This window comes from Myotis daubentonii, chromosome 8, assembly GCF_963259705.1.
Source record: "Myotis daubentonii chromosome 8, mMyoDau2.1, whole genome shotgun sequence".
Lineage (NCBI taxonomy): Eukaryota > Metazoa > Chordata > Mammalia > Chiroptera > Vespertilionidae > Myotis > Myotis daubentonii.
This window is the reverse complement of record NC_081847.1, coordinates 33,665,728-33,692,446: the sequence shown is the minus strand read 5'-3', so window position 1 is coordinate 33,692,446 and position 26,719 is coordinate 33,665,728. Positions and strand designations below refer to the sequence as shown.

Below are 26,719 nucleotides of genomic sequence, written 5' to 3'. Positions count from 1 at the left end.
AAATTCCAATTAAGAAACACACACACACACACGCCCTGGCCCGTGTGGCTCAGTTGATTGGGCATTGTCCCGTGTACAGAGAGGTTGCCGGTTTGATTCCTGGTCCCAGGCTGCAGGTTCAGTCCTCAGCAGAGTGTGTGCAGGAAGCAGCTGATCGATGATTTTCTCTCTCTCTCTAAAGTCAATAAAAACATATTTAAAAAGAAAAGAGAAAACAGACACACTCTTTATAAGTCATAAATTCAGTGATAATACCTCTCAATGCTTTCATTTTAAGGAAAGAAAAGGTTGACAACAGTCCCTATACTTAATTTTCTCCCTTTACCAGCATTGCTTCTAAAACAGCGGTTCTCAACCTGTGGGTCGCGACCCCTTTGGCGGTCGAACGACCCTTTCACAGGGGTCGCCTAAGACCATCCTGCATATCAGATATTTGCATTACGATTCATAACAGTAGCAACATTACAGTTATGAAGTAGCAACAAAAATAATTTTATGGCTGGGTCACAACATGAGGAACTGTATTTAAAGGGCCAGAAGGTTGAGAACCGCTGTTCTAAAAGGAAAGAAAAGAACAAAGTTGACACCATCAGATCCCCTTTACAAACATTAGTGAGCTGGAGAACTCACTGATGTCACCAGCATCAAGGCCTTTTCCTCGCAGGATGCATCTGCTCCCTCCGGAACTGTTCCTGATAAACAAACCCAGAAACTACGGATCTCCAGGCCATGCTTCCTTGGGAGATGTCGTGTGTTTATCAAGCTATGTAATTTTCAGAGAATAAAATAGAGGAGTTTCTCACTGAAATAGCCCCATCTTTGTAAGTGATGTGCGTATCACTGGGACATTACTTAGGGATCGAATACTAATTCCAACCCACAGCTCATTTTGATGAGGTAAGGAAGGACCCAGGAAGCGGTATGGACACCCACACTGGCGCATGTTTTACCTGTGCTTCATTATTACTTACAAGGGGCCCGGTGCACGAAATTCGTGCACTGGGTGTGTGTGGAGGGGAGTGTCCCTCAGCCCAGCCTGCCCCCTCTCACATACTGGGAGCCCTCAGGCATTGACCCCCATCACCCTCCAATCGCAGGATCGGCCCCTTGCCCAGGCCTGACGCCTCTGGCTGAGGCAGCCGGCCCGGGCAGCGGGGACCTGCAGCTGCAGCAGCCCCACGATCATGGGCTTCGCTTTAGGCCCAGGCAAGGGACCCCTAGCTCCTGGGACTGCCAGCTTCGACCGTGCCCAGCTCCCATCGCTGGCTCCACCCCTACTTCCTGCTGTCACTGGCCGGGGTGGAAAAGGCGCCTGATTCTCCGATCCTGGCTCGGGGGCAGGGCAAAGGCGGCTCCAGGGCCGCCTTTGCCCTGCCCCCCAGCTCTTAGCTCCCCCCTGGGTTTCCGATCACTGTCAGTGGCAGGGGGCTTCTTCCTGCTTTCCCTTCCGCCTCCCTGCATTGTGCCTACGTATGCAAATTAACCACCATCTTGTTGGCAGTTAACTGCCAATCTTAGTTGGCAGTTAATTTGCATATAGCCCTGATTAGCCAATGAAAAGTGTAGCTTGTACGCCAATTACCATTTTTCTCTTTTATTAGTGTTGATAGCTTTGAAATTATTACTAAAGCTAAATATGGGATAGATCTCTGATTCCTGTAAATCTGATCAATCTTTTGTGTTCATCAGAAAAAGAAATCAAATATTCCTCTGTGCATATATTCATCTCAAAACTTTTAAACAAGATGTTCTCCCTACATAATAGCTTAATTGACTTTTTTTATTATGAAGTTACATATAGTCATTTTATAACATTCAGATTAAACAAAATTATTAGATAAATTAAAAATCACAGCCCTGGCCCGGTGGCTCAGTTGGTCGGAGCGTCGTCCCATACACCAAAAGGCTGCAGGTTCAATTTCCAGTCAGGGTGACATCGGACATTAAACGGGTCTGAGGTTGCCTGACACTACTTAAGTCAAATAAGCAGACAGGATTGAATCATATATGAATGTTTATTCCAGTAATGCCGGCAGTATGGGGAGAGCCTCAGATTATCCTGAAAATTCTGCTCTGCCTTTTTCTGCCAGCTGGCTGATTACATAGGGAAGATAGCTGCGTGCAGCTGCAAGCTGCGAGTGTAACAGGGAAAGGGGAGGGAAGGTCTGCAGTCTGGCCTCCCAGGAGCTCGAAGTCTGATAGCAAGGTGGCTAACCTTCTATGATGTTACAAAGAGCTCAGCCTGTTCCTGGGGCTGGGGAACGGTCAGCATTCCTGAGGCAAACTCCCGGAGGGGGTCAGAGTCCGGGCACAGCAACCAAGTCAAAGCATGTCCTGTCCTTGGTCTACTTTTAAAATATGGGGTTTTTTTCTCCTAAGTAATAGACCCATCTGGGCTCCAAGACATCTAATCTTTTTACAGTCCTGTTTTTCTTCTTACAGCACATCCTCCAGTTTCCCAGGGTCTGTAAGAAAACCTGTTATCTATACTTAGTAAAGCAAATAAATATTAAAAAGCTGTGGTTCAAGCTGCCTCAAACAGATTGTCAAACTGCAGCGGGAAGGCCGGGGAGGGTTGGGGGACAGGAGGTAGGGGGGTAAGAGATCAACCAAAGGACTTGTATGCATGCATATAAGCATAACCAATGGACATAAGACACTGGGGGATAGGGGAGGCTAGGGGACTGTCAAGGGCGGGGGGGAAAAAAGGACACATATGTAATACCCTTTGTAATACTTTAAGCAATAAAAAAAAAAAAAAAAAGCTGTGGTTCAGCCCTAGCTGGTTTGGCTCAGTGGATAGAGCATTGGCCTGCGGACTGAAGGGCACATGCCCCAGTTGCAGGCTCAATCCCCAGTAGGAGGCATGTAGGAGGCAGCCGATCAATGATTCTCTCTCATCATTGATGTTTCGATCTCTCTCTCCCTCTCCCTTCCTCTCTGAAGTCAATAAAAATACATTTTAAAAAAAAAAAACAACTGTGGTTCAATTCTTATTATGTGCCTTTTCCCTATCAAGGGCACATACCTAGGTTGTGGGTTCAATCCCTGGTCAGGGTGCATACAGGAGGAAACCAATCGATGTTTCTCTCTCACATTGATCTCTCCCTCTCAAAAAGATAAAAATAAGTAAAAACATATCCTTGGGTAAAGATAAAATATACATATAATTTTTTAAATCACAAATAATCTTTCCCAAAGATGAAAACCCTTAAAATTTTTGGTATCTATGCTACCAAATTTTTAAAAGATTTTATATGTATATATAAATAACAAAGACTAAATCTTACAATGCATACTTCCTCTCCTTTTACACTTAATACATCATTGATGGCTTTTTATGTCATTAAATCCTCAGTTATTATCATTTAAAGCTGCATGAAATTCTAATTAATGTACCATAAATTAGCAAAGTGTTGATGGACATTGAGATTTTCAAACCCTTGTTATAAGTAACGCTAAGTAAGAAGGGGATATAGTACTTATATCCTTGTGAACTTATCCATTTATTCAATGTGTTAATTCTGGGTGAAAGGGCAAGCATAGTTTTGTTTTAGACTTTGAATATATATTGACAAAATATACTGTACCAAAATACTAAAATCACAGGCACAGTTGTTCCTGTTTTGCCTCACCCTTGCTAACAGTAGCTAGAAAGCTTATTTTCAAAGAATGGGGGCTAGACTTTCAGGTATTCTGTAAGTACTCAGGAAATTTGTGCAATAGCCAACTAGATACTCTGACCAAATCTGTTTGCCTGATGGCAGGAATTTCTGCTTTATCACTGGCTCACTGCCCAACTTTTGATCTCATTTAAAGTCTAAGTTAGAGCTCCGGGCAAGTGACACAAGTAGCTCTGTCCCATCCACCCACTGCACCTCCCCAGGCATGTCCCTGTCCTTCAGGCATGAAGTTCTTGCCTCTGGCTTTTGCTGCTCTCCTATTCCTGGCTTCAATGCCCTTAAGTAACTTGAAATTCTCCATATTGAGAAGAGAGTGATGGAGAGGAGGGGAGACAGAAACAAAAGCATTAGATACATCTATTTTTAAATAAAGGGATAAATTTTAATGGACATCTATAGGAGGGGGAGAATTATAAACAACCATTTAAAGTCTCTGGAAACAGACCTAAGTATATACAGCAAATACAAGAAGCATTTATTTAAGAAAATTTACTATATCTCATTGAGATTGTGGGAGTCTGTGGCATCAGGGCCAGAACTTGATCTCAATGTTGGAGTGACAACACAAGGATGGGAACACTGGGAGACAGGATTCAGTGGAGACCATCCAACAGTCTACATTCTTTCTTCCAGCCCCAAATAATTCATACCTTTCTCTCAAACAAAATATACTCCCTCCCTCCCATGACTCCCAACTCGTATAATATCACGACCTCGGGCTTAGGTTTGAAGACTAAGGTCCCATCATCTAAATTGGGTCCAAATATAGATGAAACGCCTTCAACTTGATCCTCTTGAGCCAGAGACCTGTGAACTAAAAGAGTAAGTTATCTGCCCACCCCACACACACATCTCACCCAAAGTACAATGGAGACACAGGGATGGAATAGCAACAATTAACACTCCTGTTCAAAAGAGGAAGATGGGGAACAGGCGGGGACATACATAACAGTCACTGGTCCAAAATAATTCTTAAATCCAGTCAGGCCTACACTGACAGTTCCCTGTGCTCTGGGGACAGAGAATGTTCTCTGATTAGTAAGCAGTTCCATTCCCTAGGAATGATTCCCTAATTCACTTTTTCACTTCGGCTCTTGGATTTACCCTGGGCACGTGACTCCACCCCCTGAGATAGAAGAATGGCCAGTGTTTGCAGCTGCTTATCTTGCTTTCTGCCTATAGGGCGTTGGAGTGCTAGAGGAATCTTCATTTTGCACTGTCTCGTCTCTTTGCCTCCTAGTTGGTGTTTTTTGCTTGTACAATTTACCTTTAAAACTTGGTGGACCTTGCATGAATCTGACTAGCATGGATATCATGATCCAAAACGCATGTCTGTAATACTTTTAAAGACAGACCTCTCTTCTGTATGAATAAAAAATTCTCTTCTAAGTCTAGTTTGGAAACTCCTGGGGGTTCCAAAAACACTTTCAAAGGGCCCATGAAATTAAAACTATTTTCATAAGAATACTAAAACATTACTTGTCATTTTCACTCTCATCCTCTGTGCATTTTCCAGGGGCTGCATGGCATATGATGTCACAACCAATTATAATGCAGAATTGGATATGAGACTCCGGATGTCTTTTATTTAGCCAGGTGTTTTTTTGTTTTGCTTTTGTTTGTTTTTTAACCCTCACCTGAGGATATGTTTTTATTGATTTGAGAGAGGGAGGGAGGGAGGGAGGGAGGGAGGGAGGGAGGGGAAGAGAAAGAGAGAAAGAGAAATATCTATGTGAGAGAAATATTAATGGGTTACCTCCTGCCTACACCTCAGGGATTGAATCTGCAACCTGGTTATGAATCCTGACTGAGAATCAAACCCACCTTTTGGTGTATGGGACGACACTCCAACCAACTGAGCCAGAGCTATTTAGCCAGGTTTTTAAAGAGATTAGAGAAAATGTAAAATAATGCCACTATTCTCACTAAACTTTCTGTTTTGAAAAATAGCTATTTCACCAAAAATTATGTTATTGATCTTACCCATGTAATGGTCTCATATATTTTCTTAATTCTGGACAAGTTTAATCTATCTTTAGAAGTTTCTTCTTTGAGAAATTTCTTTCCCTACTTAAATTCAAATTCTAATATTTTGTGCAATAAGCTTACAATTGCTATTTAATGGCTGCATATTGGGTGGCGTTTGTATTGTCCTGAATTTGTAAATAAACAGTTGACCATGCCTCATGCATGTCTAAGAAATGACTAGGTCACAATGTAATCTCTCAGTTATTTTTTATTATCGTTGGGAGTATTACAGATGTCCCCCTTATCTCCCGCACTGGCCCCTCCGCTCAGTTCCCACCTCGCCCCAGGCCTTCACCACCCTATTGTTTGTGTCCATAGGTAATGCATATAAGATCTTTGGTTAATCTCTTCCCACCCCCTTCCCCTCTGATATTTGTCAGTCTGTTCCATGTTTCCATGCCTCTGGTTTTATTTATTTTTTAATATATTTTTATTGATTTCAGAGAGGAAGGGAGAGGGAGAGATAGAAACATCAGTGATGAGAGAGAATCATTGATCGCCTGCCTCCTGCACACCCCACGCTGGGGATTGAGCCTGCAACCAGGGCATGTGCCCTGACCAGGATTGGAACTGTAACCTCCTGGTCCATAGGTAGATGCTCAACCACTGAGCAACACCAGCCGGGCATGGTTCTATTTTAGTAATCAGTTTATTTTGTTCGTTAGATCCCTTGTTCATTTATTTTTATTTTTAAATTCAATTGTTGATAGATAAGTATTTATTGCCATTCTGTAGGAAAGAATTTTACAAGCATTACTCATATTAGTGGTAAAGTGGAGCTGGAGAGCACTGTGCCTTCTCCATGCTGCACGATGAGAACCACCAGTGGTGTAGCGGAACCTGAGGCCCTTTCCAAGCAGCCTGCAGATGTCAACCCTCACATCTCCCTGTGCTTGTGGACTGGTGTGGTGATCCACTGGGTGTCAGGATTCCTTCTCATAGCGTTATGGAATGGATCAATGAGGATAACCTCAAAGAATTTGTACGTAGGTAGCATCTTCACCAACCCTTAAGAATTCCGGACTCTCAGAGCCCCACAGTGGCGTCCAGCTCACTCTTTGGCAACAGACTGAAGGCTCTGAGCAAACTTTAGCTGGTTAACACTACATGGATAGACTTGCTGTAGGTCGCACCCTTAGGAACAGAGCTTTGCAGCCACCACAGCGCACATGAATCTGATATGTGATGTAACCTTGCTTAGCCTTGTATCCCAGCCTGCACACTTTTTCAGGCTGAGTTGGGCGGGGGTCCTATGAAGCACAGAGAGCTGGCAATACTGCTAGCAATGCACCTGAGAAGGAAACACATTACATCAGACTGCTTCTTCCTCCATAGCTCCTGGATATACTTGTAAGCACCCATCTTGGTTTACTTTATGGCTGCAGTCAGATAAAGACCCTTTCTCCCCTTCTTCTTCTTCTCCTTCTCCTTCCTCTTCCCCTTTCTTCTTTCTCTTCTTAAAGAACTAGAGGTCTGGTGCATGAATATGTGCACCAGTGAGGTCCCAGATTGCAAGATCCAGGATTGGGCCAAAACCAGCTCTCCGACATCCCCCGAGGGGTCCCAGATTGCGAGAGGGAGCAGGCCAGGCTGAGGGACCAGTGCACTATTGGGGCTGGGGAGGGATGAGGGAGGTTGGCCAGCCAGGGAGGGACCGTGGGAGGGCTCCAGGGAGTGGCCGGCCCATCTCGCTCAGTCCTGATCGGCCAGACCCCAGCAGCAAGCTAACCTACTGATCGGAGCATCTGTCCCCTGGTGATCAGTGCACATCATAGCAAGCGGTTGAGCGACCTTAGCATATCCTTAGCATATTACACTTTGATTGGTTGAACGGATGACCGGACACTTAGCATATTAGGCTTTTATTATATAGGATAACCTTCAACATCTCATGTAATACTGGTTGAGTGGTAATGAACTCCTTTAGCTTTTTCTTGTCTATGAAGTTCTTTATCTGACCTCCAATTCTAAATGATAGCTTTGCTGAGTAAAATAATCTTGTTTGTAGGTCCTTGCTATTCATCACTTTTAATATTTCTTGCCATTCCCTTCTGGCCTGCATAGTTTCTGTTGAGAAATCAGCTGACAGCCATATGGGCGCTCCCTTGTAGGTAACTAGCTGCTTTTCTCTTGCTGTTTTTAAGATTGTCTCTTTGTCTTTAACCATTGGAATTTTAATTATGATGTGCCTTGGTGTGAGCCTCTTTGGGTTCTTCTTGTTTGAGACTCTCTGTGCTTCCTGGACTTGTAAGTCTATTTCTTTCACCAGGTAGGGGAAGTTTTCTATCATTATTTTTTCAAATAGGTTTTCAATATCTTGCTCTCTTTCTTCTCCTTCTGGTACCCCCATTATGCAAATGTTGGTACTCTTGAAGTTGTCCTAGAGCAGCAGTTCTCAACCTGTGGGTCGTGACCCCTTTGGCGGTCAAATGACCCTTTCACAGGGGTCACCTAAGACCATCCTGCATATTAGATATTTACATTATGATTCATAACAGTAGCAACATTAAAGTTATGAAGTAGCAATGAAAATAATTTTATGGTTGGTCACAACATGAAGAACTGTGTTTAAAGGGCCAGAAGGTTGAGAACCACTGTCCTAGAGGCTCCTTACACTATCTTCATATTTTTTTATTCTGTTTTCTTTTTGCTCTTCTGATTGGGTGTTTTTTGCTTCCTCATATTCCAAATTATTGATTTTATTCTCAGAATCCTCTACTCTACTGTTGAATCCCTGTAAATTATTCTTTATTTCAGTAGGTATATGCTGACTAGTCCTTTTTCATGTCTTTGAAGGTCTCACTAAGATCCTTGAAAGTTTCACTAAGTCCCTTGAAGCTTTCATTAGATCCTTGAGCAACCTCATGACCATTGTTTTGAACTCTGTATCCAGTAGTTTGCTTGCTTCCATTTCATTTAGTTTTTGATTTGTTTTTCCTGGAGATTTCTTCTGTTCTTTCATTTGTGACATGTTTCTTTGTCTCCACATTTTGGCTGCTTCCCTGTGTTTGTTTCTATCTATTAGGCAGAGCTGCTACATCTCCTGGAATTGGTAGAGTGACCTTGTGTAGTAGGTGTCCTGTAGGGCCCAGTGACTCAGCCTCTCTAGTCACCTGAGCTGAGTACTCTAGCTGAGCCCCTGTGTGGGCTGTGTGCATAGTCTTGTTGTAGTTGAACTTTGATTGCTGTTGGTATCACTGGGAGGAATTGACCTCCAGGCCAATTGGCCGTGAGAACCAGCTGTGACTACAGTGGAAGAACTGCTGTGCAGAAGACAACCCTATGGAGCAGTACTCGTTTCAGTGAGGCTTTGGTGCTCACTGAGTCTGCCCCTTGAATGTGTCACTTGTGGATGTGTAGAGTTGTAATCTGGAAGTCCCCATGTGAGGCCAAGCTGTGAATCTAGGCAGGCTGGTGCTAGTACCAGGTCTTGGGCCTCTTATTGATAGGTATGGGGCACACTGATGCCAGCTGCTGCTTGTTTGAGAGATTTTAGGAGTCTGAAACCTGAGCCAGAATAGGCTATTCTTATGGAAAAGCTGCTGCCAACAGCTTGGTTGAGGCTGCAAAATGGATGGGACTTGGTCTCGAGGAATCACCTGGGCAGAGCAAACAGTGTGAGCCACACTGAAGGAAACTCATATATGGCTGCCAGTCAGCTCTACAGTGGGGGAAGTCTCAGCATTGGAACAATGACCTCTGCAAGCACCCCTGTCTGGTAGAAAGCTGCCTCCAACTTCTTGCTCCAATGCCAGACAATCCAGTTCCTCCCTATATGGCCCTGGATTCCCCAAAGCCACTGCCCAGCACTGGAGCTCAGAGGGAGCAGGACCATCCATGTAAGTTCATGCACTGGCCCTTTAAGAGGAATTGCCTGAGACAACTGCTGCTGGTTTTTACAGCCTGAATAATGAGGACTTCTCTTCCCAGCTCTGAAACCTTGGGCTCAGGGGCTGATGTGGGGCTGGGACCCCTTGCTTCTTACAAGAGGCCTCTGCAGCAGACATATCCCTCCCGATTAAGAAAACACTACACTTGGTTTTCGGACCAGCCTGTTCCGCACCTCCACCCCTCCTACCAGTCTTGATGTACGGGGGGGGGGGGGGGGGGGGGGGGGGGAAGACAACTTATATATGGAGATCCCAAAAGTATTTTTTAGAATTTAAAACTGAGAAATTAAAAATATATATTAAAATAAATCAAAGGAGAACCAAGACAACAGAGTAGGTAAACACCAGTACTTGCCACCTCCCACAACCACATCAAAATTACAACTAAAATACTGAACAACCATCATTCAGAACTGCCTGAAATACCTATATATTTCACTTTTAATTAGTTTTTTGGAAGAAGCAAAAATAGGCGTGGTTACAAAATTTGATGATGACATGGAGCTGGAAAGAACAGTAAATACACAAGAAGACAGAGTTGGAAATTTCAACTAGCTATAGCAATGGACTGAACCCAATAAAATTAAGAGAATTGAAATGTCCATGGCCTTTGATCTAAAAATAACCCACACGAAGACAAGGAGACTTGTACTAGTAGCCCATTTGCAAAATGTTTAGAGTTTTTATGAACAAGGAGTAGCCAGTAAAAAAGGAAGTGAAGCTTTAGGTTTTACTAATAAAAGTACAGAGATACTTTACTCTTCAAATTCATACATTAAAATTGTCCTTCCATAATTTGTGGGCAACCCTGCAGGCCACTGAAATTTATGCTTTTATTCATTTTTCTAAGGCACATATTTAGGTTACCAATATAGGAGAAATCCAGGCAACTGCTGATGCCCTCAGTTGATAGTGGCTTTATTATTCTCTGCTTCTACAAACATGATAACTCTTGTGAACTGACTTTTAAATTGTGTTTCTTCATGAAACATAACTTCAAAGAACAATGAACTTCTGGCCTGGGCCAGGTAGCTCAGTTGGTTGGAGCATTGTCCCGACGTGCTGGGATTTCAGGTTCCGTCTCCGGTCAGGGCACATGGCAGGAGGCAACCAATTAATGCATGGATAGGTGGAGCAACAGATTGACCCCTCTCTCTCTCTCTCTCTCTCTCTCTCAAATCAATCAATTTTAAAAAATGAACTTCTAATGTTCACATGTGAGTGAAGAAATCTAAGGAAATGAAGGTTCTGATCATAAGTCGTAAAGCCTGAGCAAATTCAAAAGTAGATAGGGCGATTTTGCAACCATCAGGGTAGAGATTATATCAGGCAAGAATTTCCAATGGTTGCTAAATCTAGGACGAAATTTTTATCATGGGCAGAGATTTGCAAGGTCTTAGAGTATGAGAGAAACATCACAGTACTATACATATAAAGTAGTGGGGAGACTGGGCAACACCTTCAACATCTGATCAAAGTTAACATTGCCTAAAAGGGACAGATGGACATGAGATGTGCTCTCTGAGAAGGGTACAATATCATCTATGCTAAATGCCAACTGAAAATGCATAAGCGCAATCTAATCACAAGGAAACAACAGATAAACACAAATGAGGAACATTTTATTAAAGCAAAATAGGAAGGACTATATTATTCAAAAAATTACAATGTCATAAAGACAAAGAAATGATGTATAAGTATTCCAAATTAAAGGAAGTAAAAGAGACAAAAAAAATTGAAATAGGTCTTACTGGGTGTCATGAACTAAATATATGTGTCTCCCAAAAATTCATATTTTGAAGTCCTATCCCCAGTGTGAATATATTTGGAAATGAGATCTCAAAGTAATTAAGGGTAAATGAGGTCATAAATATAGATCCCTGATCTGATAGCATTAGTCTCCTCATAAGAAGAGAAACCAGAGAGCTCACTCACTCTCCATGCATGCACACCAAGTAAGGCCATGTAAGGACACAGTGAGAAGGCAACTATTCTAACAGCCGAGAAGAGAACTCTAATCAGAAACTGACCTTGCTGACACCTGACCTTGGATTGCCAGCCTCCAGCATTGTGAGAAGATTAGAAACAGAGAGCTTCCGGGTGGTGAACACTTAAAGATTCAGAGAGACTAGCATGGCTAGAGAGGGCATGGAAACTCTGCACCCTTTTTCCCCATACCTTGCCCTAGTCATCTCTTCCATGTGGCTGTTTCTGAGTTATATCCTTTTATAATAAACTGGTAATCTAGTAAGCGAAATGTTTCTCTGAGTTCTGTGGGCCACTTTAGCAAACTGATGGAACCAAAGGAGGAGGTTGTGGAAACCTCTGATGTCAGAAGCACTGGTGACAACCTAGACTTGTGATTGATGCCTGATGGGGGTGGAAGGCCAGTCTTTTAGACCGAGCTCTTAAACGTAGGTCGGATGCTATCTCCGAAGAGATCGTGTCAGATTGAGTTGATTGCTTGTTGGTGTTGGAAAACACACAGTCAAATCAGTGTCAGAACTGCGATATGCTCAAACTATCCTCGCTCAGGGAAACATGTAGTTTGGGAAGAAAATGGACGAAAGGGCATGGGATGAGGAACCTTTGATTCCTGGGTGGCCATGTGGTGCCCCATGGTATGGAGCAGCAGCTGTGCTGCAATCAGTCAAGGTAAAAGTTACCAATGGAATTTAGAGATGATTCCAACTCCTGGGAAGTTGGTCCCACTGGATGCATAAAGAAATGCAAACAAGTTAGAAAAAAGCAAAATATTCAATCCCTTGGTTATTGTTATCTATAATAGCTAAACTAAAAGTTGAAAAACCCTGGCTGGGTGGCTCAGTTAGTTGGAGCATCATCCCGTATACCAAAAGGTTACTGGGTTCAATTCCCAGCCAGGGCTTATAACTGGGTTGTGGGTTTGATCCCTGGGCAGGGCGGATATAGAAGGCAACCAATCAATGTTTCTCTCTCATCTCTCTCATATCTCTCTCTCTCTCTCTCTCTCTCTCTCTCTCTCTCTCTCAAAAAAAAAAAAAAAAAAAAAAGTTGTGTTAGACCTTCATGCTAGACCAAGCTCAGATTTCGGTGAGTCTGACCTTCCACCACTAGCCTCAAAACTGACTCCGATTATGCAGGAACAAGAAGGCAATCAACATGCGGAAAGAGAAAAGAAACCTGGTTATCAATGAGAGGGAGTTGTTTCACTTTGGGTTAGTATCATGAGCTTCCTGAAGAACCTTTACTAACATGGATTGTGGGAGTAACTAATTTGGGGGCTGCTTCTTTGGTTTTGAATGCTGCAGAGTAGAAAAGCATGCTGGGTTTGTTCAGGGCCCACAGCTCACTATGAAACAATCACAGATGACTATATATGCCTCAAACACACAGGAGGTTATTCCCGAGGGAACAGCCAGCCTAACACACTGGACAAAAGTAGGTGTTCACCCTGAGAACGTGGGCTATTCCTCTCCGCCTGTGAATGCCAGATGGAACACCCAGATGAAGCAGCTGCTATGCTCTATTATGCAGCCATGTGGGACTAGCTTTATGATAACCAGGATAGTCACCTGCTGAAAATGCCCTTTATCCAGGTCATGGTAAATGCTGTTAAGAGGGCCCCTTTCACATGGACACCCCATATAATCTTATTGTTGCAAAACTGAAAAACTAAAAATCAAATTTGCTGTCACAACTTCCCCTCTGGAGTCTTACATCCTATATAATAAAAGGCTAATATGCCTTTTATTATATACAAAATTTGTGCACTGGTAGGGTCCCTAGGCCTGGCCAGCAATCAGGGCCGATCTGTGGGACGACCGGTGGGGTGATCGGGGCGGGGCCCCTGCTGGCAACCACCTTGGTTGGTCTGGCACTGCCCGTTCACCGGCTCTGCCCCCTGCCACCGCCACTGGTAGCCTCTGAACAGTAGAACAACTGGAACAACCAAACAACCAGTGGCTATGACATGCACTAACTACCAGGGGGCGTGCACGGAACATGGCGGGATGGTGGAGCAGGTGAGCAGGGGCACCAGACCAAGACGGGGCATGGCTGCTGTCATCAGGGCAAGTCTGTGATGGTTACTGAAAATTCTTTGCTCCCGCACGTTGCAGTCCCGCCCAGCACTCAAACTGCCACCAGCACTGGCCCCACTCACACCCACTGCCGGCACCAGAGCCACCGCTCGCACCCACTGCTGGCGCCCAGCACCAGCTCCGATCGCTCGGTGCCATCAATGGGTGAGAGCAGTGGCTGCCGGCCCTGATTGCCCCTCAGGACTTCTCCACCTCTCCCTGCTCCTGGGGGGAGATTGGGGCCAGCAGCTGCCTCTCGCACCCACTGCCAGTGATTACCCCTCACACCCACTGCCAGTGCCGGCCCCGCTCGCACCTGCAGAGGGAGGCGACCAGCAGCAGCACCGGGGGAGGGGGGCCGGCCAGCGAGCGGGCCAATGCCGCCCCCCAGTCGCCCCGCCGGCCACCTCCAAGGCAGGTGCCAGCAGGGGCCCCCCCAATCGCCCTGCCAGTTGCCCCGCAGAGAGAGGCTACCAGTGGCGGTGACAAGGGGCAGAGCCGGTGAACGGGCAATGCCAGACCAACCAAGGTGGTTGCCAGCAGGGGCCCCGCCCCGATCACCCCACCGGTCGCCCCACAGATCGGCCCTGATTGCTGGCCAGGCCTAGGGACCCTACCAGTGCACAAATTTCGTGCAACGGGCCTCTAGTTATATAAATGTCTAATCATTATGCTATACACCTGAAACTAATATAATATTGCATGTGGAGAAACCAAGATGGCGGCATAGGTTAACGCCGGAGATTGCTGCCCTCGAACAACCACTTCAGAGATATAACTAAAGGACAGAACGGACATCATCCAGAACCACAGGAAGGCTGGCTGAGTGGAAATTCTACAACTAGGAGGAAAGAGAATATCATACCCAGACTCAGAGGAGGCGCAGTGTTGAAGTGAAATACTCAGGTGCAGAGTGCGCGCGCTCGGAGCGGGCTGGCGGCGGAGGGCGCGGTTGTTGTTTTCAATTGGGAGGGAGTTTCAGACTCTGATCTCCAGATCCGGGTGAGTCTCTGGGGACCAAGACTCAAACGGGAGAAGCGGGACTGTCTTGCAGCGGGCGGAACTCGAAGGCAGCTTTCTCTCCGAGGTTTGCAGCCATTGCTGGGACTCTGAGAGGCAGAGCCCCTGGGGAAGGAACTGAGAGCAGCCATAACTGCTTGCTCCGCCTGCCCTGTAGATCCCCGGGGACCCGCCCCGCCCAAGCCCTGCACAGAACCATTTGCCGGATAGCCTCAGGCAAACGCTAGATTAGCACCGCCCTAGAGATCCAGCACAGAAGCCCTCCCACTGCAGACACAGCGGACTCTCATAGCCAGTTAGCCTGGAGGTCAAATCACCCCCGGTATTGCCGACATCAATCAAGGCTTAAAGGCAACAAGACTGCGCACAAAGACCACTTGGGGGTGTACCAAGAAAGCATAAAAAATGCGGAGACAAAGAAACAGGACAAAACTGTCAATGGAGGATATTGAGTTCAGAACCACACTTTTAAGGTCTCTTAAGAACTGTCTAGAAGCTGCCGATAAACTTAGTAAGGCCCTCGAAAAGACTGGTGAGACCGCCGATAAATGTAGTGAGATCCTCAAGAAATCTAATGAGACCCTCGATGTTGTGATAAAGAACCAACTAGAAATTAAGCATATACTGACTGAAATAAAGAATATTATACAGACACCCAACAGCAGACCAGAGGAGCGCAAGAATCAAGTCAAAGATTCGAAATGCGAAGAAGCAAAAAACACCCAACTGGAAAAGCAAAATGAAAAAAGAATCCGAAAATACGAAGATAGTGTAAGGAGCCTCTGGGACAGCTTCAAGCGTACCAACATCAGAATTATAGGGGTGCCAGAAGATGAGAGAGAGCAAGATATTGAAAACCTATTTAAAGAAATAATGACAGAAAACTTCCCCCACCTGGTGAAAGAAATAGACCTACAGGTCCAGGAAGCGCAGAGAACCCCAAACAAAAGGAATCCAAAGAGGACCACACCAAGACACATCATAATTAAAATGCCAAGAGCAAAAGACAAAGAGAGAATCTTTTTTTTTTTTTAAATTGAATCTTCTTTTTATTTTTTTTATTTTTTTTTAATTAAATCTTTATTGTTCAGATTATTACATTTGTTCCTCTTTTTTTGCCCCCATAACTCCCCTCCTCCCAGTTCCCGCCCCACCCTCCGTCCTCACTCCCCACCCACTGTCCTCATCCATAGGTGCACGATTTTTGTCCAGTCTCAAAGAGAGAATCTTAAAAGCAGCAAGAGAAAAGAAAAAAACCCAGTTACCTACAAGGGAATACCCATACGACTGTCAGCTGATTTCTCAACAGAAACTTTGCAGGCCAGAAGGGAATGGCAAGAAATATTCAAAGTGATGAATACCAAGAACCTACAACCAAGATTACTTTATCCAGCAAAGCTATCATTCAGAACTGAAGGTCAGATAAAGAGCTTCACAGATAAGGAAAAGCTAAAGGAGTTCATCACCACCAAACCAGTATTATATGACATGCTGAAAGGTATCCTTTAAGAAGAGGAAGAAGAAAAAAAAAAGGTAAAGATACAAATTATGAACAACAAATATGCATCTATCAACAAGTGAATCTAAGAATCAAGTGAATAAATAATCTGGTGATCATAATAGAATCAGGGACATAGAAAGGGAATGGACTGACTATTCTTGGGGGGGAAAGGGGTGTGGGAGATGCGGAAAGAGACTGGACAAAAATCGTGCACCTATGGATGAGGACAGCGGGTGGGGAGTGAGGGCGGAGGGTGGGGCGGGAACTGGGAGGAGGGGAGTTATGGGGGCAAAAAAAAGAGGAACAAATGTAATAATCTGAACAATAAAGATTTAATTAAAAAATAAATAAAATCTAAACTGTTGGAAAAAAAATATTGCATGTCAACTGTAGTTGAAAAATAAAAATTATAAAAAAATAAAAATAATAGCAAACCCTCAAAAAAAAAAAAAAAAAAGACAACCACAATAGCAATTTTTTCTATTTAAAAAATGGGGGACAGGGTCCCTTGGTTCCACCTCTTGTTTTGCACAAGAATGGGTAAAATGGTTGAGAGGTGGAGAAATTTCCAGAACTCCTTGATACAGAAATCCCATGAACTATGATACCAAAAATCCATTGGTGAAGCCCTAACTCAGGCTACAATTAGATCAAAAGAATGTGAAAGTGTAATGGTTAATAGGATTGTAAAAATTGGAATGTTTAAGCAAGTATTATGTTAAAAAGCTGTGTTCACTTTACCTGTTACATCTTGCTGCTTTTAAAATTCTTTGTCTTTAACCTTTGGCATTTTTTTTAACCTTTGGCATTTTAATTATGATGTGTCTTGGTGTGGGCCTCTTTGGGTTCATCTTTTTGGGACTCTCTGCACTTCCTGGACTTGAATGACTACTTCTTTCACCAGGTTAGGGAAGTTTCCTGTCATTACTTTTTCAAATAGGTTTCCAATTTTTTGCCCTCTCTCTTCTCCTGGCACCCCCGTGATGTGAATGTTGGTATGCTTAAAATTGTCCCAGAGGCTCCTTAAACTATCCTCATTTTTTTATTCTTTTTTCTTTTTGCTGTTCTGATTGGGTGTTTTCTGCTTCTTTATCTTCCAAATCTCTGATTTGATCCTCTACTTTATCTACTCTACTGTTGAGTCCATGGAATATATTCTTCATTTATTCTTCATCTCCATTTCTGACTAGTTCTTTTTTATGTTTTCTATCTCCATTTTTTGTTTCCTATATCTTTGTTGAAGTTCTAAGTTCATCTATTCCTCCCTTAAGTTCATCTATTCCTCCCTTAAGTTATAACCAGTGTTTTGAACTCTGTATCTGGTATATTGCTTGCCTCCATTGTGTTTAGTTCTTTTTCTGGAGTTTGTTTTGTTCTTTCATTTGTCCATGTTTCTTTGTCTCCTCATTTTGGCTGCCTCCCTGAGCTCCTTCCAATGTGTTAGATAGAGCTCTAATGCCCTCTGAGGTCACTCCATGAATGTGTCACTCATGGAAGTGGTTGGGTGTTGCCTGACAGTGGTCTGAAGCTGTCCACCAGGTACGTTGGCTCTGGGGCCTCCCAGGAGCTGCAGGCCAAGTTCAGCAGCCACCTGTGCCATGCCGAGGGCCACCCAGCATGAGCTATAGAGCAATCTGCAAATGGCTGATACTTGTGCTAGGCTTACAGGTGCCCTAGAGAGGCCAAGCTGCAAACCAAGACTGGCTGCTGCCAGTCCTGGGGACACTTAGCAAGAGGTACAGGGCACACCAAGGCCAGATGTTGCTTGTTTGAGAAATTTTAGGAAAAGTCCACAGCTTGAGCCAAGATAGGCCACTTGTATGAAAAACCCACTGGAAAGGCTTCAGTGGCCTGCAAGTTTGGTGAGGTGGGGTCTCAGGGAATCACCAGGGCGGGGCAAATGGTGTTAGCCAGGTTGATGGAGACTCAGATATGGCGCCTGCCAGCTGGTTCTGTGAGGGGAGGGCTCAGCAAAGCAACAATGGCCTCTGCCAGCACTTCTGCCTGGGATAAAGCTGCCCCTCAAGCCCTCACCCTGATTCCAGACAATCCAGTCTCTCCCCATATGTCCCTGGTGCCTTTTGAGCTGCTACCCCAGCACTGAGGCTCAGAGCAAGTAAGCCCTTGCATGGGCCATTTAAGGGGAAAGCCTGGGACAGCCCTCTGTCTCACTCAGCCACAATCTCTGCTGGTTTTCATTGCCAGAAGTTATGGGGACTTCTCTTCTCAGCACTGGAACCCTGGGCTGGGGGACCTGGTGTGGAGCTGGGAGTCCTCACTCCTCAGGTGGGTGGAGGGGTCCCTGCAGCTGAGATATCCCTCCTGATTTTTAACAGCCACACATGAGTGTGTGACCAGCCCATTCCAAGTCTCCACCTCTTACCAGTCTCTATGTGGCTTCTTTATATCCTTGTTAAAGGACTTCTGTTAAGCTAGACTTCAGGGGTTCTGAATGATGGTTGTTTCATAATTTAATTGTAATTTTTATGTGGTTGTGGAAGGATGAAAGTACCACATTTACCTACTTCGCCATCTTGACCAGAAGCACAGATGTTTCTTTTTCAGAGATTAAATCATGCTAGATGTATATCTTGTAGCCTGTATTTTTACATTTTGATCATTTTTAATGACTGTATAGTGTTCTGTTATAGTCTATTGTATCTATGTTATAGCATCATTTAGGTAGCTTTGGTTTTCTGCTAGTGCAAGCAATGTTGAGAGAATCCTCTTTGTGTACTTGTTCAATTATTTCCATTAGACAAAAGCCCAAGGAATAAAGAGTTTCTGAATAAAAAGGCAGGCACTTTTTACTTCTGATGTATATTGTCAAATTGCTCTCCAGAATTAAAACTGTTACCAATTAACACTCCCAGCTCCAGTGCAAGAGAATACGAGTTTCCCCACAGCCTCACCATCACTGGCTTGGAAGCACAGTTTTAAAGAGGGGGCACTGTGAACTGATGTCTTTGTTCTGCCTCTCTCCCTCCTAACAGCCGAGAATACAGGTGCCCAATAAATCAATCCAGGCTGCACACTAGTAGACAATCTGATCTAATCGGATTGATCTGGGTGGCAGAGACCCATCCCTCTGGTCCACTGCCAAGTATCCTGGCATCGTGTGGATCCTATAAAGGCAGCAGCTCCAAGCACATTACACAAAGGTCCCCGACTCCATTAAAACGCCACCCGCTCTCCAGGCCATCCCTTCAGCCATGAAGCTCCTGCTCCTGGTCTTTGCAGCCCTCGGATTCCTGGTGACTCCAGGTAAACTGGGTGGAGGAGGGAAAAGGAGAGCTGGGGGCCAGAAACACTAGATGTGGTGGCTCTGGTAACAGACAAGTGAGGGTGGAAGGAGGCAGGGCTCACCCCACTCAGTTCCAACTTAAGCTAAGGATCTCCCCACATCCACCATTGGCCTCATACCCCATACCCAGCCACCATCCTATACAACCTTGTACAAAAACAAAAACAAAAACAAAAAAAAACACAGTTCCCAAAACATTTTTCCTGTTCTAAAGCAAGGGTCGGCCTCAACCTCACCCAAAATATCTTTCCTCACTTTTTGCACCCTCCCTTTATCTCCCAAGACACTGAGAAGGCATTTTTCTTCACAATTTTCATTCTTTGAGACCAACCCTGGTTAGTGCTCAGAGGTGAGAATGAGCCTGGGAGGAAGAGACTTAGGGTCCCTTCCACAGGGCTGGCAGGCAGGGTGATGAAAACTCTTAGAGGGCAAGTTCCACACGGGATGGCAAACAAGGTGCTCAGCTCAAACCCTAGGACAAGGAGAGAATGAAGAATCAAAGAGAGAAAGAGATCAGAGAGCCAGGCAATGGGTGTGAAGTCAGCCAGAGGACGGGGGGTGTTCAGAAGATGCCAGTGCTGTGAGCTGATGGCAGACACAGCTGAGATAAAGGCCCAGGTTTAACTAGGAGGTGGTCTCTGGTGCTGGGCAGTGTCTGAATGCACACAAAAACTGTTGGTAGCAACCATTAGTTGCCCTTTAATGCTCTTGGAGAATGATATGACTTTTTTTTTTGGCCTGGATTTACTGATATTTATAGCTTTATATTCCTTGAGAACAAATGAAGCAGAAACACCATAAAAGGGGAGACAGTGGGTGGGTAAGAATAGCTCCAGTTCTCCCTTATTTGTGTCCGTGCGCCTCCCTGACAATGACGACCTGGCTCTCCCCACCTCCCCATTTTCACCCATACATTCTGCAGTACCAGCTAGGTCTTCATAAGCTGCAAAGATGCAGATACTGGCAAAAAGAAAAAGCTCCTCAGAGTTCCCAGAGGCCATCAATGTCTGCTCTTCACTGCCCTTCCCAAGTCTCATTCACCAGATATCTCGAGCATACGTCTCCAAATAAAAATCCAAATGTCCCCATCTGGCCCCCATCCCTTGGTAGTTCCTATGCTGCTTCTAACTTTGACTTCTCTGGTCTTTTTCTCTCCCTGCAGCCAGTGGGGGCGGAACAAGATGTGGGCGTAAGGTCCCCGGACACTGCAGGCTACACTGTCACTCCTCTGAAAGATCTATGTTCATGTGTGACAGGTACAAACTATGCTGTGTCATGAACGGCTTGGTGCCAGAGCCCATTAAGCCACCACCTGCCTATAGGTACCCATGCAGACAAACCACAAAAAGCAAAAAGCAGCAGCCAGGAATGAGTATAAGACCAAAACTTCTCCAATGACTCAGATAACTATACATCATCAGACCACCTACCAGTAAATTGTCGGGCTTCCTCCTCTGGGGCTTCAACTTATGGCCAACCTCAAAGCTCCCATCTTCTACATCAGTCTGTCATTCACTTAGAAAAGAATTTGGAGTTCGTATCGGCCCTACAGGAATTACGCCATGTGGATTCATCCACAGGGTATGCCAGTTTGAGTCCCCTGAGAGTGATGCCAAACAGAATTAGACCGGGAAAGATTGACTGAGGACAGACGCCTGTGATGGACAAAGGTGAGAGGGAACAGTAGGCAAGGAGAGTCTTCAGACTGCGATGCTGGTCTGATACTTGTACAAGGAGAAAGGACAGGAGGAGGCCTGGGAAGGAGGAGCCTGAGGCTGCAGATCTCAGGAAGTCTCAGCCATGAGATGGGGTGGGGAGGCCCAAAGCAAGAACTGTCCCTCAGAGGAGCCCCACCAAGGGGAAGGAATGTCCAGACCCCAGCATCCCACTGTCACCGGCTGGGAGCAGCTCAGGGAGAGCATGGCCTTGGCGTGAATGCTACCGGAATTCTGGAGTTCTGGCAACTAGAGGCTGTCCACCAATTACATCCTGGCAACAGGTTCTCTTGAAAGGAGACCTGAGTGGTGTACCCTCATGGCTGCCACAGAGCATTAGGAGAGAGAGAGAGAAAAGAGCTGCAAGTGTATGCATGACCAGTGGATGGACTGATGAGGTATTCATTTACTCATTCGTGTAATAAACTGGACAAAATACAGGATGGGGCAAAAGTAGGCTTACAGTTGTGAGTATACAAAACACAGTTTATTCTTGTATTACTATTTATTAATTATTGTATTATTTTCCATACAAACAACTGTAGATCTACCATTGCCCCACACTATACATAGAACTAACATTGGTAACACTCTGAAAGCAAGGCTGAAAGATGCTGGTGACTCATATATGCCCACCCGCAAAGTTGGCATAACCCTGTTGGAAAGCAGAGTGGAAATAAGGACAAAGAAACAGAACTTCTATTTGTTCAATCCAGTTAACAGTACTTCTGGCTCTATGCATCGTAAGATATTCCAAAGAAGCAAAAAGTTATGGGCACAGTGCAATGTTATTTAAATGGCAAGAAAATTAGAACATTCTGAATGATGAAATATTATATATAAGTAACATGTATAATTATGGACAAATGGAAAAGAAATGCTTATAGAATAATGATACACACTAATAACATTATTCAAAATGGCATTTATAATATGGTTGCTATTATGGCAAAATTGTCTCTTCAAGCAATACAACAAAACTCATGAAAATTATGACTTTCTTATTTAGTGGGAAAGCAAGATCATGTATAAATTTCCTCTTAAAGTTTGATATCCATTGATGTTGTATAACATTCGTGTCACAGGTACCAAATTCAACCTGAGAACAAATCAGAACACCTGAGCCTAAACAATTTAAAGCAATCCTGCAAACATTCTAACCATACCAAAAAGAATTTAAATACCAATTCCCTACAAGACCAAAATTAATTCCAGGTAGTTTTAAAATGAAAGGGTGAAAAATAAAGTATTAAAAGATTACATACTTAAATATTTAATTTGGGAGCAAGGAAGTTCTAAGTAGGTATGGCAAAAAAGGCAAAACTCATGTAAGAATAAACTGATTACATAGCATAAATTTCTATCTGTCAGAAGATACCATTTTTAAATGTATTCATATTTTTGCATGTATCAATAGTCCTTTTTTTTTAATTTGTGAATACTATTCCATTGTATAAATATACCACAATTTTATTATCCACTGATTTGGTGATAGACATTTTGGTTGGTCCCAGTTTGGAGCTATTACAAACAATGTGTCTATGAACCTTCATATACAGGTCTTTGTATGGGTCCACGTTTTCATTTCTCTTAGGTAAATACCTAGGCGTGGAATGGTTAGATCATATGGTAGGTGAATATTTAACTTTTTAAGAAAATACCCAACTATTTTCCAAGATGGTTGTATCATTATACATTCCCGCCAGCAGCATATGAAAATTCCAGTTGCTTCTCATCCTCACCAATATTTGGTACAATCAGTTTTTTTCATTTTAACCTTTCTAATAGGTGTATAATGGTATCTCATTGTGATTTGTTTTTTCTTTTTTTTTAATATTTTATTGATTTTTTACAGAGAGAAAGGGAGAGAGATAGAGAGTTAGAAACATCGATGAGAGAGAAACATCGATCAGCTGCCTCCTGCACATCCCCCACTGGGGATATGCCCGCAACCCAGGTACATGCCCTTGACCGGAATCGAACCCGGGACCCTTCAGTCCGCAGGCCGACGCTCTATCCACTGAGCCAAACCGGTTTCGGCGTGATTTTTTAATTTGCATTTCTTTAATAACTAACTACCCAAAACAGTTATTCTGTATGATTCCATTCATATAAAATTCCAGAAAATTCAAAGTAAGCTCTAATGACAGAAAGCAGATTGCCTGTGGATATGAGGGTGGGTAGAGACAACTGGCAGGAGGAATTGCAAAGGAGCATCAGGACACCTTGAGAGATGATGGATATGTTCATTGTCTTGATTGTGGTGATGGCTTAGCATGGATATACGAACTAGTAAGTCGAAAATTTACCAAATTTTAAATGTGTGCAGTTTATGGTATGTCAATTATCTATATCCTATCTAATAACAGACAAACAGGGTAATTAACCGTACCTTCGCTACGCCTCCCATTGGCTAATCAGCGTGATAACCAACAAAGATGGCGGTTAATTTGCATACATAAGCTCCAAGCGGCGGAGCGAAGACTGAAGGTGAGCTGGAGCCGCGAAGACGGAAGACAGAAGGTGGCTCTCACCGGGGCCGTGAAGACGGAGGATGGAAGGCGGCTCCAGTCAGAGCAAAGGCCTGGGTCCCGGGTGCCGGAGGAAAACTGGTGCCGGCAGCCAAGAGGAGGGAAGGCCTATTGCACGAATATCTTCGTGAAACAGGCCTCTAGTCCTATCTAATAAAAGAGAAACATGGTAATTGGCGTACAACCGCTACCCTTCCCATTGGCTAATCAGGGCAATATGCAAATTAACTGCCAGCCAAGATGGCAGCCGGCAGCCAGGAAACTTGAAACTAACATGAGGCTTGCTTGCTTCAGTGACGGAGGACTCCAACATTCCCCGCCTGCCGCTGCAGGCCTCTGAGCTGCAACTCTAAGCAACTATGTAACAAATATAGAAGCTAAAAAAAACCCCAGAAACCTGCTTTAGTCCGCCAGGCTTCAGCCAGCAGGATCGCAACATTGTAAGCAAAGGCCAGAAACCTACTTTCAGCAGTGGAGGCCTAAGAGCTGCAGCCAAGCCTCAAAACTAAAGCAGGCCCAGAATAAAAAATAAAAAAAATAAAAAAAGGAGCGGTTGGGAGCTTAGGTCACCCCCAGCCTGAAAACAGCCCTCAGCCCCTCACCCAGGCTGCCCGGGCACCCCAGTGGGGACCCCCACCCTGAAGGGTGTGTGACCAGCTGCAAACAGCCATCATCCCCTCACCCAGGCTGGCCAGGCACCCCAGTGGGGACCCCCACCCTGATCCAGGACACCCTTCAGGGCAAACCAGCCGGCACCCACCCGTGCACCAGGCCTCTACCCTATATAGTAAAAGGGTAATACGCCTCCCAGCACCAGGATCAGCAGAGCCGCGAGGCCTCCCGGCACCGGGATCAGCGTGACAGGGGGCAGCCCCCAAACCCCCTGATCGCCCTGCGGCTCTGTGTGTAACGGGGGTGGGGGCACAACCTCCCTATCCACCCTGCTCTGTGAGTGACAGGGGAAGGCGCCCCAACCCCCTGATCAGCCCTCCTCTGTGCCTGATAGGGGGGAGCTCCCCAACCCCCTGATCGCCCTGTGGCTCTGTGTGTGACAGGGTGCGGCGCCCCAACCCCCCCCCCACGGGCCCTGCTCTGTGTGTGACAGGGTAGAGCCATAACCTCCCCATCGGCCCTGCCCTGAGTGTGAGAGTGGCGGTGCCCCAACCCCCTAATGGGCCCTGCTCTGTGCATGACAGGGGGCAGCACCCCAACCCCCTGATCTTCCCTGCTCTGTGCGTGACAGGGTACAGAGCCCCAACCCCCCTGATGGGCCCTGCTCTGTGAGTGACAGGGGGCAGTGCCCCAACCCCCTGATTGGCCCTGCTCTGTGCATGACAGGGGGTGGCACCGCAACCTCCCCATCGACCCTGCCTTGAGTGTGACAGGGGACGGTGCCCCAACCCCCCAATCAGCCCTACCCTGAGCGTGACTGAGGGTGGCATCACAACCTCCCAATCGGCCCTGCTCTGAGCCCGACCAGGGGCTGCACCTAGGGATTGGGCCTGCCCTCTGCCACCCGGGAGCAGGCCTAAGCCAGCAGGTTGTTATCTCCCGAGGGGTCCCAGACTGCGAGAGGGCACAGGCCGGACTGAGGGACCCCCCCACCCACCTGAGTGCACAAATTTTTGTGCACCGGGCCTCTAGTATATATATATAAAAGGCTAATATGCAAAGTGTCCCCTCGGGAGTTCAACCAGGAATTTGATCACTCGCTATGACATGAGCTGACCACCAGGGGACAGGTCAGAACACGGCAGGTGGCAGAGCGCTGAGCAAGCAAGGGAAGGAGGAGACCTGGTGGTAGGGAGGCAGGGGGAACCATGCAGTGGTGAAGGAAGGAGGGGTTAGGGAGATGGGGAGGCAGGGGGGGACGGACCGCGCGGTGGCGGCATGTGGTGAGGGAAGGAGGAGGCGGGGAACCTGATCGCCGACCAGGCCTAGGGACCCTACCTGTGCACAAATTCTATGCACCGGGCCTCTAGTATCTCAATAAAAGCTATTAAAATAAACCTCAAAGTGAAACAGAAAATTTAAAGTGTCATAGTTAAATAACAAATGAGCCCAGCCAGCATGGCTCAGTGGTTGAGCATCACCCTATGAACCAGGAGGTCATGACTTGATTCCCAGTCAGGGCACATGCCCTGGGAGAGTGCAGGAGGCAGCCAATTGATGATTCTCTTTCATCATTGATGTTTCTATTTCTCTCTCCCTCTCCCTTCCTCTCTGAAATCAATTTTTTAAAAAAAACCCTAAAATGAAGTATTAATACCCTAAAAACATAACAAGTTAACAAGTTAACATAAAGTAACAAGGAAAACACGAAACCTCTGGTAGAAAATGAATGTGACGTGAAGTAGCAACTTAACCACTAAAATGCCCAAAAAAATGGGCAAAAAAATAAAATCTGTCTTACTTGTAATTAAGTAAATGCAAATTAAAACTATTATGAGATCTCATTTTTTATCTATTAGACTTCCAAAAAATCAAAAGATTTGCAAACCTAAGTTTGACAGGGTATAAACAGAAACAAGTCTTGTCATCAAACACTCCTAATTAGGAGTAAATGGATAAATTCTGGAAGACACTTTTCAAAAACCTTAAAAATGTTGATGTTCTTTGCTCAGAGACTCTAATTTTAGGAATAAATATATTTTGTGGAAATAAGCAGAACCCATATAAAAAATAATGCACAGAATTTTATGGTTGGGGGTCACCACAACATGAGGAACTGTATTAAAGGGTCGCAGCATTAGGAAGATTGAGAACCACTGCCCTAGGCGGTTTGGCTCAGTGGATAGAGCATCGGCCTGCGGACTGAAGGTTCCCAGGTTTGATTCCAGCCAAGGGCACATGCCTGGGTTGTGGGCTTGATCCCCAGAAGGGGGCATGCAGGAGGCAGCCAACAATGATTCTCATGTTTCTATCTCTATCCCTCTCCTTTCCTCTCTAAAATCAATAAAAATATATTAAAAAGAAAAGAAAAGAA

General features: G+C 45.0%; 1 pseudogene; it reads right to left on the bottom strand.

Annotated features, from left to right (window-relative positions):
• Window positions 1-4,209: 4,209 nt before the first annotated feature.
• Window positions 4,210-7,073, bottom strand: LOC132240095 (large ribosomal subunit protein eL15-like; annotated as a pseudogene).
• Between the last annotated feature and the right edge of the window lie 19,646 nt (window positions 7,074-26,719).